The sequence below is a fragment of the Gopherus flavomarginatus genome, chromosome 17 (assembly GCF_025201925.1).
Source record: "Gopherus flavomarginatus isolate rGopFla2 chromosome 17, rGopFla2.mat.asm, whole genome shotgun sequence".
NCBI lineage: Eukaryota > Metazoa > Chordata > Testudines > Testudinidae > Gopherus > Gopherus flavomarginatus.
In genome coordinates this window covers 19,601,019-19,613,798 of record NC_066633.1, presented here as the reverse complement: position 1 = coordinate 19,613,798, position 12,780 = coordinate 19,601,019, and positions in this window count along the sequence as shown.

The following is a 12,780-nucleotide window of genomic DNA, read 5'->3' as shown; positions in this document are numbered from 1 at the left end:
GTAGATCCCTGATGATGCGTTGGAGGGGTTTTAGCTGGGGACTGTATGTGATGGCCAGTGGAATCCTGTTGGTTTCTTTCTTGGGTTTGTCTTGCAGTGGGAGGCTTCTGGGTACACGTCTGGCTCTGTTGATCTGTTTCCTTATTTCCTCGTGCGGGTATTGGAGTTTTGAGAATGCTTGGTGGAGATTTTGTAGGTGTTGGTCTCTGTCTGAGGGGTTAGAGCAGATGCGATTGTACCTCAGTGCTTGGCTGTAGACAATGGATCATGTGATGTGCCCGGGATGGAAGCTGGAGGCATGAAGGTAGGCATAGCGGTTGGTAGGTTTTCGGTATAGGGTGGTGTTAATGTGACCATCACTTATTTGCACCATGGTGTCTAGGAAGTGGACATCCCGTGTAGATTGGTCCAGGCTGAGGTTGATGGTGGGGTGAAAGCTGTTGAAATCATGGTGGAATTTTTCCAGAGTCTCCTTCCCATGGGTCCAGATGATGAAGATATCATCAATGTAGCATAGATAGAGAAGGGGCGTGAGTGGACGAGAGCCGAGGAAGCGTTGTTCCAGGTCGGCCATAAAAATATTGGCATATTGTGGGGCCATGTGGGTACCCATAGCGGTGCCACTGATCTGGAGATATATATTGTCATCAAATTTGAAATAGTTATGTGTGAGGATAAAGGCACAGAGCTCAGCAGCCAGTTGTGCTGTGGCATCATCAGCGATACTGTTCCTGACAGCTTGTATTCTATCTGTGTGTGGGATGTTCGTGTAGAAAGCCTCTACGTCCATGGTGGCTAGGATGTTTTTTTTCTGGAAGGTCACCAATGCATTGTAGTTTCCTCAGGAAATCAGTGGTGTCACGGAGATAGCTGGGAGTGCTGGTGGCATAGGGTCTGAGTAGAGAGTCCACATATCCAGACAGTTCTTCAGTGAGAGTGCCAATGCCCGAGATGATGGGGGGTCCAGGATTTCCTGGTTTGTGGATCTTGGGTAGTAGATAGAATAACCCTGGTCGGGGCTCTAAGGGTATGTTGATTTGTTCTGGTGTTAGTGTAGGGAGTGTCCTGAGTAGATGTTGCAGTTTCTTGGTGTATTCCTCAGTGGGATCTGAGGGAAGTGTCCTGTAGAATTTGGTGTTGGAGAGTTGTCTGGCGGCCTCCTTTTGGTAGTCAGACCTGTTCATGATGACAACAGCACCTCCTTTATCAGCCTGTTTGATGATAATGTCAAGGTGGTTTTTGAGGCTGTGGATGGCATTGTGTTCTGCACGACTTAGGTTATGAGGCAAGCGATGTTGTTTTTCCACAATTTCTGCCTGTGCACATCGGCGGAAGCATTCAATGTATAGGTCCAGACTGTCATTTCGACCCTCAGGAGGAGTCCATGTGGAGTTCTTCTTCTTATGCTGTTGGTGCGAGGGTACCTGAGTATCAGTGCGCTGTTCAGTGTTGTCCTGAAAGTATTCTTTGAGTCATAGACGGCGAAAGTAGGTTTCTAGATCGCCGCAGAACTGTATCATGTTGGTGGGGGTGGCAGGGAAGAAAGAGAGTCCCCGAGATAGGACAGACTTCTCTTCTGGGCTGAGTGTGTAGTTGGATAGATTGACGATATTGCTGGGTGGGTTGCTAGTACCACGGTTGTGGCCCCATGAGGCAGGTAGGAGTTTAGACAGCTTACAGTCCTTTTTCCTTTGTAGAGAGGTGAAGTGAGTAATGTAGATCTCCTGTCTTATTTTAATGAAGTCCATTTGTATGGAAGTTTGGTTATTAATGAGAGTCTCCAGGTTGGAGAGCTCTTTTTTGATGTTTTCCTGTTTGCTGTATAGGATGCTGATCAGGTGGTTCCTCAGTTTCTTTAATAGAGTATGGTATAATGATTCTTTGCATCATTTTTTAAACTCTTTATTAAAGATACAGAAAAGAAGGAAAAACAGTTAAAGCATCTGAAATGCAAAGTATTAAATTAGGCTTTCATTTTACCGACATCCCTTGGTTTAAAACAAACAAGGAAGTATTTTTTCACACAATGCAGAGTCAAACTATGAAACTCTTTGCCAGAGGATGCTGTGAAGGCCAAGACTATAACGGGGACTATAAACACTGCCAAATTAAGTGCAAAAGTGTAATAAGAAAAGCCAAAGAGGAGTTTGAAGAACTTCTAGCCAAAAACTCCAAAGGTAATAATAAAATGTTTTTTAAGTACATCAGAAGCAGGAAGCCTGCTAAACAACCAGTGAGGCCCCTTGATGATCGAGATACAAAAGGAGCGCTTAAAGACGATAAAGTCATTGCGGAGAAACTAAATGGATTCTTTGCTTCAGTCTTCACAGCTGAGGATGTTAGGGAGATTCCCAAACCTGAGCTGTGACAAATCTGAGGAACTGTCACAGATTGAAGTGTCACTAGAGGACGTTTTGGAATTAATTGATAAACTCAACATTAACAAGTCACTGGGACTGGATGGCATTCACCCAAGTGTTCTGAAAGAACTCAAATGTGAAGTTGCAGAACTATTAACTAAAGTTTGTAACCTGTCCTTTAAATCGGCTTCGGTACCCAATGACTGAAAGTTAGCTAATGTAACACCAATATTTAATAAGGGCTCTAGAGGTGATCCTGGCAATTACAGACCAGTAAGTCTAACGTCGGTACCGGGCAAATTAGTCGAAACAATAGTTAAGAATAAAATTGTCAGACACATAGAAAAACAAACTGTTGAGCAATAGTCAACATGGTTTCTGTAAAGGGAAATCGTGTTTTACTTATCTATTAGAGTTCTTTGAAGGGGTCAACAAACATGTGGACAAGAGGGATCCAGTGGATGTAGTGTACTTAGATTTCCAGAAAACCTTTGACAAGGTCCCTCACCAAAGGCTCTTACATTAATTAAGGGATAAAAGGGAAGGTCCTTTCATGGATTGAGAACTGGTTAAAAGACAGGGAACAAAGGGTAGGAATAAATGGTAAATTCTCAGAATGGAGAGGGGTAACTAGTGGTGTTCCTCAAGGGTCAGTCCTAGGACCAATCCTATTCAATTTATTCATAAATGATCTGGAGAAAGAGGTAAACAGTGAGGTGGCAAAGTTTGCAGATGATACTAAACTGCTCAAGATAGTTAAGACCAAAGCAGATTGTGAAGAACTTCAAAAAGATCTCAAAAAACTAAGTGATTGGGCAACAAAATGGCAAATGAAATTTAATGTGGATAAATGTGAAGTAATGCACATTGGAAAAAATAACCCCAACTATACATACAATATGATGGGGGCTAATTTAGCTACAAGGAGTCAGGAAAAAGATCTTGGAGTCATCGTGGATAGTTCTCTGAAGATGTCCACGCAGTGTGCAGAGGCGGTCAAAAAAGCAAACAGGATGTTAGGAATCATTAAAAAGAGGGTAGAGAATAAGACTGAGAATATATTATTGCCCTTATATAAATCCATGGTACGCCCACATCTCAAATACTGTGTACAGATTTGGTCTCCTCACCTCAAAAAAGATATACTGATACTAGAAAAGGTTCAGAAAGGGGCAACTAAAATGCTTAGGGTTTTGGAGAGGGTCCCATATGAGGAAAGATTAAAGAGGCTAGGATTCTTCAGCTTAGAAAAGAGGAGACTAATGGGGGGGGATATGATAGAGGTATATAAAATCATGAGTGAAGTGGAGAAAGTGGATAAGGAAAAGTTATTTACTTATTCCCATAACACAAGAACTAGGAGTCACCAAATGAAATTAAGAGGCAGCAGGTTTAAAACAAATAAAAGGAAGTTCTTCTTCCCGCAGCGCACAGTCAACTTTTGGAACTCCTTGCCTGAGGAGGTTGTGAAGGCTAGGACTATAACAGTGTTTAAAAGAGAACTGGATAAATTCATGGAGGTTAAGTCCATTAATGGCTATTAGCCAGGATGGGTAAGGAATGGTGTCCCTAGCCTCTGTTTGTCAGAGGATGGAGACAGATGGCAGGAGAGAGATCACTTGATCATTGCCTGTTAGGTTCACTCCCTTTGGGGCACCTGGCATTGGCCACTGTCGGCAGACAGATACTGGGCTAAATGGACCTTTGGTCTGACCTGGTACGACCGTTCTTATCTTCTTATAGGGTTCAAAAAAGAACTAGATAAATTCATGGAAGACAGGTCCACTGGGGGCTATTAGCCAGGATGGGCAGGGATGGTGTCCCTGGCCTCTGTTTGCCAGAAGCTGGGAATGGGAGACAGGGGATGGATCACTTGGTAATTACCTGTTCTGTTCATTCCCTCTGGGGCATCTGGCATTGGCCACTGTTGGAAGACAGGTTACTGACCTAGATGGAGCTTTGGTCTGACCAGTATGGCCATTCTTATGTCCTTGTTCTCTTTTTTCTTTAGCTGGAAAGTGGTTTTAAAAAGAACCCCCCCTTGTTTGACAGTAGCAGAGATGTTAATAACTGTCCTTTTGGGGGAAAAGAAAGAAGGAAAAGGAAAGAGATGGGCTGGAGATCTCTAATCCCTTTTCTAGAAAACAAGTCAAGACAAACACCCTCAAAAGAGGAAAAAAACAGCAAAGACAGAAAATGCAGCTCCTGTCTCTGGCTTTGACTTTCATTTGCAACCTCCCTGCCAGAGAGAAAAAGGCCCGGAACATTTTCTTATTAGCCACAAACTCATACCAGCATAGAGCTGTTTAAGACATTGCTATTAGCGCCTCTGTCTGGTCACAGGCTTACAGCAGTGTTGCAAAAGCCAGACTCTTATTAGACAGAAGGAAAAAGGAGAGGGCTAGGAAAAGAAGAAATAAAGTAGGGAAGGAAAAGAACACGCAGGAGTTGGTGGATGTATATGTGTGTGAGAGAGAAAGAGTGTCACATCCCAGGTGCTCTACAGGATTTAGCCAAAGCTGGTGAAGGTGGTGATATCATCTGGCTCCCTCTCTCTGTCCCGGCCTGATCAGGACGGTTCTCAGGATTAGGATGAAGGAGATGCTGGAGGTGGCAGCCATGGTCGTGAAGCTCCCTCCTTCCCCTTCTTTTGTCTTTCTGTCAGCCAGCGTTCGCATCCATCCATCCAAAGCCTTTCCAAGGACCCCAAAAGGGAGTGATGGGTGGAATCACCAGTCTTATTATTTTGTCCCGCAACTAGGCCTAGTTTCTGACACACCAGTTTTGATTCATTGATTTCCAGTCCTGCAGGTCCCCTGTTTACCAGGTATAATTTTAACACAGTCCTTGAATTATATTAGTAGCCCTTTCAGTTTAGTCTAATTTAGATTTTTCTTGACTGCCTTTTGCACCATTTCCCATTAACATTTGTTATTATAGATTATTATGACATTTTATGAACTTGTACTTACTTTTTACACTTCAGTTCACAATTCAGGTAAATTTGAGGCCTGGTTATTACAAAATGCCCTTTAGTAACATGCTGTTAGCTAAGGGAACTTTCCCAAATACCAAACCGCTTAGAAAATATGAAGTTTGTCTCAAAGCAAAACCCCAGATCTAATCAGCACAAATTGTGTGTGTGTGGCGGGGGCTTGAAATGTAGAACAGAATTTTGTGCCTTGAGCCCATTTCTAAGTATTAATCAGATGCATTCGAGTATTTCAAAGAGATGAATCCAGCGACCGTATTATAAAATCTCGATCCAACCTGTGTTGAGGATTAGCCATAAAGAATGGTCCTTTATTCCTTTGGATGGGACCTCCAAGTCATTGACAGAATGACATTGGTTTGAAACCTGAGGAAGAGGTTTCCTATATCAGCGGTAAAGAAAAATTTCCCAGTATGGACACATCACAACACACCATTGATTCACCCACAAGAGAGGAGGAAATTCTACAATCTCATTATTGGCAATTTAGAAAAATGAAAGATTTTCCCCAAATTTTGCAGAAGTAAAAATGGTGACTTTTGGGGCAGGGTCCTTCCCAAAGAACGTAACTGTTAAAGGGCACCAGTCAAACTTGGGTGTCTAAACCTCAGAACCTGAAATCTCTATGTAGCCACTTAAATAAGGTTATAGGGGTCTAAATCCTACTAAGCTGGTTAAAACAGGGATTTAGATGACTGACATTAAACTGCCACTTTGCAAATTTGGTCTCAAATACTGCCCTGTGATGAGTGTACATATCTACAACTGGCTTAAAGGAAAGTGTGGCTCAGATTAAAGGGAGCTGGGAATTGTGTACAGAGAAGTGAAAGTTGTGTTTAGGGAAGTATGAATAACATGAAGGGAAGAAGGAAGCATCTGAAGAGAGAAAGGAGCTGACTCCTATTTCTAAAGTATTGGCATTAGCTAACCCTGCACTTTATTTGTTTATAATCCTAAAGTTACTTCTTCTGTCTTGCTGCAGAAAGGCAGGGATATTTATTGTGTGCAACTGCAAGTCCTCATTCCTGGGACTGAGCAGAAGCTAAATCATGTGGCCAAATGGTTTCCCTCATGACTGATTGCCCTGAAAGAGAGCAGAGACAAAGCTCCTTGGGACACAGGACTCATGGAAAGGCAGATGTGGATTTCTGAAGAAGGAAACTACTTCCTGTTTATTCCTATTGTGTTCAGGGAAATAGGACTTCGTATGTTCTTTGTAAATAAACAGGATTGCACCAAAGAATATACTGGGCTCTAGAATCAATTTCTTCTCCTAATGGAAACAACCTGGCAAGAACCCAAATATTGGCTAACTGCTTGGGTCAAGGGACAACATAAACACATTGATGGTAGCTTGAGAAGGATGAGTGTGGCAGAGGATAAAGCTTTTTAAATGGATGCTTTCGCAAAGAACTAAACCACAGTCTTAAACTGAATACAGAGCATTGATCTTCTAATTTGTTCAATATCAGGGAGTAGCCGTGTTAGTCTGTATCCACAAAAACAACAAGGAGTCTGGTGGCACCTTAAAGACTAACAGATTTATTTGGGCATAAGCTTTTCTGGGTAAAAACCCCACTTCTTCAGATGCATGGAGTGAAAATTACAGATGCAGGCATTATATAATGACACATGAAGAGAAGGGAGTTACCTCACAAAAACTAAAATTCATTTGCAAATTTAACACTATTAATCTGGGCTTGAATAGAGACTGGGAGTGGCTGGCTCATTACAGAAGCAGCTTTGCCTCTCCTGGAATTGACACCTCCGCATCTATTATTGGGAGAGGACCACATCCACCCTGAGTAAATTGGTCCTGTCAACACTGGTTCTCCACGTGCAAGGTAACTCCCTTCTCTTCATGTGTCATTATATAATACCTGCATCTGTAATTTTCACTCCATACATCTGAAGAAGTGAGGTTTTTTATCCATGGAAGCTTATGTCCTAATAAATTTGTTAGTCTTTAAGGTGCCACCAGACTCCTCGTTGTAATTTGTTCAGGAAAGACAGATAGCAACGTGAATTAAACAGTGTAGCTTTTTACAGATCCAGATTAATATGGCTACCCCTCTGATGAATTACACAGTGCTTCAGAAAGATCAGCTTGTGGGTTTGCGCTCACAGAGGGGTCTATTACTGGCTGATCATATAAAGGCAGCTGGCGACTCTGCTGTATGAAGATGACAAGTAGTAGAATGGGGCATCAGCCCCAAACTAGGACCTAGAGGAGGGTCTTGGTTCTCTTGCAGGATAAATGGGTGAACCAGGAAACAGAGGCCAGGATAGACCAGCAGGATGAGGAGGCTGTATGGAGGACAAATTCCCAGAGGGAGGCAAGAAGGATGAAAAGTAAGCAGAATTGAGACTAGGACCCATCCAGACCAGGTTCCTCCAATCAACAGGACCTGGAGTGGCAGAAGCTGCAACTGGAGTGGGAAAAGCTGCAGCTTGAGAGACAAAAGCTGTGACTGGAGGAGAAACAACTTGCTGCTGGAATTGCCTTATTTTCTACCAGGGAGCAAGAACTCAACAGAAAGAGGCTGTAGCAATGCTGTGGTCTGAGCTAGTGGTTCAGAAACAGTGACCGGGATCCTAGTGGAGACCCAGCTGTGGTCACTCATTTAGGGTGAACTGCAAAGAATGGGGCAGCCAAGCCCCAAAAAGCTGGTGGATATTCCAATACCTAGATTCACCAACCAGCTTCTTTGTTACCTCACTGGTTACTCAGAAGTCCAAACAACACAGTTCCCTTAAAGTGATCCAGCTCAGGCCTCCATCCAGGAACCCATGTCATATATGATGACAATTTATGTAAATCTTATTTCATCATAGAAAAGAAAAAGATTCTACCAATCCCAAAGGATTGGACACATCACCTCCCAGGGTAATGAATGTTTCAGATCTTACCCAAATACATGCTACAGCCAATTCTTATTAACTAAACTAAAATGTATTAAAAAACAAAAGAGAGATAGTATGGTTAAAAGATCAATATACATACAGATATGAGTTCAATTCATTGCGGTTCAGATTCACAGCAGAGATGGTGAGCTTTGTAGTTGCTAAGAGTTCCTTTAGAATTCAGTTCATAGGTCATTGTCCAATGTCCAAATCTTGTATTCAGGGCATACTAGCATAACTGGGACCTCAGTTTTGCAACTCAAACTTCCCCTGAGAAGTCTAAGATCTAAGATGACAGAATCAGGACCCAAGGATCTTTTATGCAATTTCATGTCCTCTTTGATAAGTTGGGATTTCCCTCAGATAACAAAAGGTAATTAGGATGACTCTGAAGGAGGTCCATCACCGGTACTTAGCTATGCGAATTAACACAAGGCCAGTTGCTTTTTCCTCCACCATTCACAGTATATTTCAAAGAGAGCTGAATACCGAGATATCCCATGTTTACAATTCATTTAAGTGATATCAGAATACAGAACAGACAGGGACTGTTGATTACATTATGGACCCTAATCATACATATGTAAATACACAAAAACACAAACATTGTCTATCTCCACACTCTTTTGAGGGTTATTTATTTTGCAGGATGTTTAACCCTTTCTAGCCATGTGTCACAGAAACTGTTTGAGTTTGATGACCTCTGAAGTAAGAGGCTGTTAGCCAAGGGCACCTAAACTGAATACCAAATACAAAATGTGGTTTTAATTAAGATCCTAGATAAACCCAAATTGAAACTACAAGTTGAGTTTCCAAAGGCACATTAGTAGAGTGTAAAAGCTAGGGCTGAATGAGTTTCACTTCGGAAGGTGGTCAAGTCTTTGACAGAAGAGCTCTATCATGGAATGGAACACTGTATTTGAGTCAATGGCAGATACATGTCCTGATTTCCTATCTCCATGGGAATTCGGTACAGCTCCGCTCTGTCACCAACAAAGTTCAGTATCGGCATTGATTGGTTGATGGATAAGCTTGAGGAGCAGCTGTTGGTGGCATTGAGCTGAACACAATTCTGCTTTGAAAGTGAGATGACACTGCCTTGTTGGCCCAGTTGGGGGAATCGCTGCAGCCGATGGCCCAATCTGGTTCGGGCAAGAAGTAGCATGTCCCCAGCTCCAGACTACAACCAGGTCAGTATTAAGGTCTCTGGGTGGGACATAGAGCAGGGGGCAACTGTTAAATATTTGGGAAGTGTCCTAGATAGGGCTGGAGGATGCTCAAAAAGTGTGGACACATACAGTGGCAACTGCTGTCATGTTGCGGGTCCTTCAGCAGTATCTGTGGGGATGTTGTGACATCAAAAGTGCCATGAAGCTGCACACCAACTCCACTGCATGGAAGTAAGATATGTGCACTGAGGAAGGCGGATGAAGATCGGATTGATGTTTTTGAGCCTCATCATCTCCATCATCTGCTCCATATCAAGTGACAGGACAAGATCCAAAATTCAGACTGAATCCAGCAACTGCCACCATCAGCACTAGTTCAGTTTTAGCAGTTTTTTTTTATATGGACATATTATTAGACTGGAAGACCAGCAAATCCCAAAGCATGTACCAAGGAATGCCATCAAATGGTCGGTGTCAAAAGTTTTGGTGGAGAGATAAGATTGCCAGTGATGGACATAATCTGAATATCGAGCCAGACAACCTTACGGACAGAGCCAGAAATCAATCCAGGTCAAGCTGCATGTGCAAGGAGGCCACGTCCCTTTGTGATTGGCCAAGATGATGATGATGGTTAAAAAAACAAAACAAAAACAGGTCAAAACAGTACCTACCTTTGTGAGTGTTTGATACCTTGATCAGAATTTTGAACCCTGAGCCCATTTCTAAGTATTAGTTTTTATCTAATGCATCACGATATTTCAAAGAGATGAGTCTAGCTACTGCATTATAAATACTCTATCCAACTTTGGTAGAAGGGTAGCCATGAAAAACCAGCCCTTTCTTCCTGTAGAAGGGAGCAAGTCATTGACAGAACGACATTGGCTCAAAGCCTGGGGAAAGGCTATTTTCGATATTTTTTCTGCATTATTGGTAGACTGAAATGTAAACTGAATTAACATTCCCCAGCAAGGACACAGACCAACCCATCACTGATTCACCCACTAGAGAGGGGGAAATTCTACAATCTCATTTTGTGAAATTTCAGAAAAAAATGAGATTTTCTCTCCAAACTTTGCTGAAATAAAAATGGTATAATTTTGTGCTTAGAACTTTCCAAGATAAATTACTAGTGGTCAAGAGTCAAAATTTCAAGTCTTGGTGCCTAAGGCTCAGCACCTGAAGTTCCTAGGTAGGGACTTAAATTAGGATCTAGGGGCCAGAATTTCGAAGTTATTTAGGCATCCTAAAATGCAGATTAGATGTGTAGTGCGATTTTCAGAAGTGCCAAGTATCTAATTCCCCCATAGATTTTGAAAATCTCACTGGGCATTTTGCTACATACTCTAAGCTGAAATCATTTGAAATCTGGCCATAGGTGCCCAAATCTCACTAAAGCGCATCAATCTCATATTTAAATGACTAACTTTGACGCCCTAATTTTTAAATCTGGTCTCAAATACTGTCCTCTGATATCCACACACACACACACACCTGCCATTGGCTTAAAGGGGAGTGTGAAGCAGGTCAAGGGAAGTGAAAGTCGTGTTTAGGGAAGTGTGAGTATCATGAAGAGAAGCATGAAGCAGCTGCAGAGAAAAATGAGCAAGCTCACATTTCTGGCATAGCAGCATTTGCTAACCCAACATATTTCTCTTTTCTCCAGCAGGAAGGGTAGGGATATTTTATTATCTAAATTTGTCAATCTATTAATATGGTATATAAGCAGAACAAAGGCAAGTCTCGTGAGGGAAATTATCATTGATTTTAGCTGATACAGGCTTAATCCTTCACCCATGGAAGTCACTGAGGCATCTGTAATTGACTTCAGTGCCCAAAAGACTGGGCCTCTGTATTCCCTTCTGATTGCCCCTTGGTTCAGCAGAGCGAGTGTCAACCTCAGCCTCTTCCAGAAGTTTACAAGCTGAGCCGAGGTGTTAGAAAGGGAAAAGTCTTTCCTGCATGGATGTATGGGAGCTTCACTGGAAGAGGCAGCCCTTCCACTCCATCTTCTATGTTGCTGTGCTTCACAGTCAGAGGCCGACACCTCCTCTTAGCTCAGATGTAATTTCATCCCCCGATAAGTGGAAGCCTGAAGGAGGATGCTGTGGTTCTGTGCCGCTAGGATTCTGTTGTTTGTACTGAACCTTTAGCTGTAAGAAGTGTGCTGCTGTCTGCTTGGAGCAAGGCTCAGAGGGATCTCAATGAGTGAGGGAGACTCCGCTTTCTCTCTTGGGGAGATTTTATGTTTGTTGTTTTCCTTAGTCTAAAATAGTCACCTCAAGCCAGGCTTCTCCATGTTTTTCATAGTAAGAACCACATTTTAGAATGGAGATTGGCACATTGGCCTTCCCGTGACAAACGTACTAACCATCTCACTGCTATCCGTGATCATGTAACAGCCCTGTGGCAACTACAGCACTTGCATAGGTGGCAAAGTGGTATTAGGAAAGTATTATATTTTCTCTTAATGCAATTTAACTGGTGGATATAGGAAGGAGACCTCCTACTATGCAACTAACCAGCTTTCTGGAGATTGACAGCAAGTTGTCTGCAGACCCTATTTGAGAATCTCTGCTCAGACCGAGTTCATGTTTTGTTATGTATTTTGTAAAACACAACTGTTATAGACAAGGATGGGATTGTAAAAAAGAACAAGGAGTGCAGATAAAGTAAAGCAGCAGTAAAGAGGTCTCCTGGTTTTAGATAAAAGAGGAAAAAGGTATCACGGAGAAAGCCAAATGGCCATTTGCAGACAGATTGAAGGCTTCCAGGTGCCATGAAAAAGAGGAATACTTTGAAATCCATGTTTAGAGGTTTGATCGGAGCTTTTGTTAAAGACAGTGAGAAAAAAAAGGTCCTTTTTTTCTGACCCTGGTGGCAATGATATTGGCAGTGCTTGCCAGCTGTTTTCCAGAGAAACCATGTGAGGTCGAGGGTAGGACTTTAAAGAGTTGGTCGAAAAAACATTATGAACTTAAACCAGAATTTTTTACCTGAATGCTATAGGCTTCACAGAAAGAAAACAGAAGAAGAAAATGTCTCTGAACTTCTAGCCAGTTGCAAAAAAGGGCCTTTCACCCCTTCCTCATTTTGTATTGTCCTGGTAGAAACCTTTAGAGATCATTGTGTGTTTGAGACAAGGGGCACAGAATAAAGAGACAGCCTGTTGAGCCTTGCCCATGCTAAAGAACTGACCTTAAAAGGACTCTGGCTCCAGGAGATTTCAAAATGGGACTTCTGCTTCTGACTTTCTCCACTGCTTTTGAAAATCACACCCTTAGAGTTCTTTTCAGAATTATTAATTATTATTATTAATTATTTGCATTACCCATTGTCCGGGAGACTTCATCCTGGG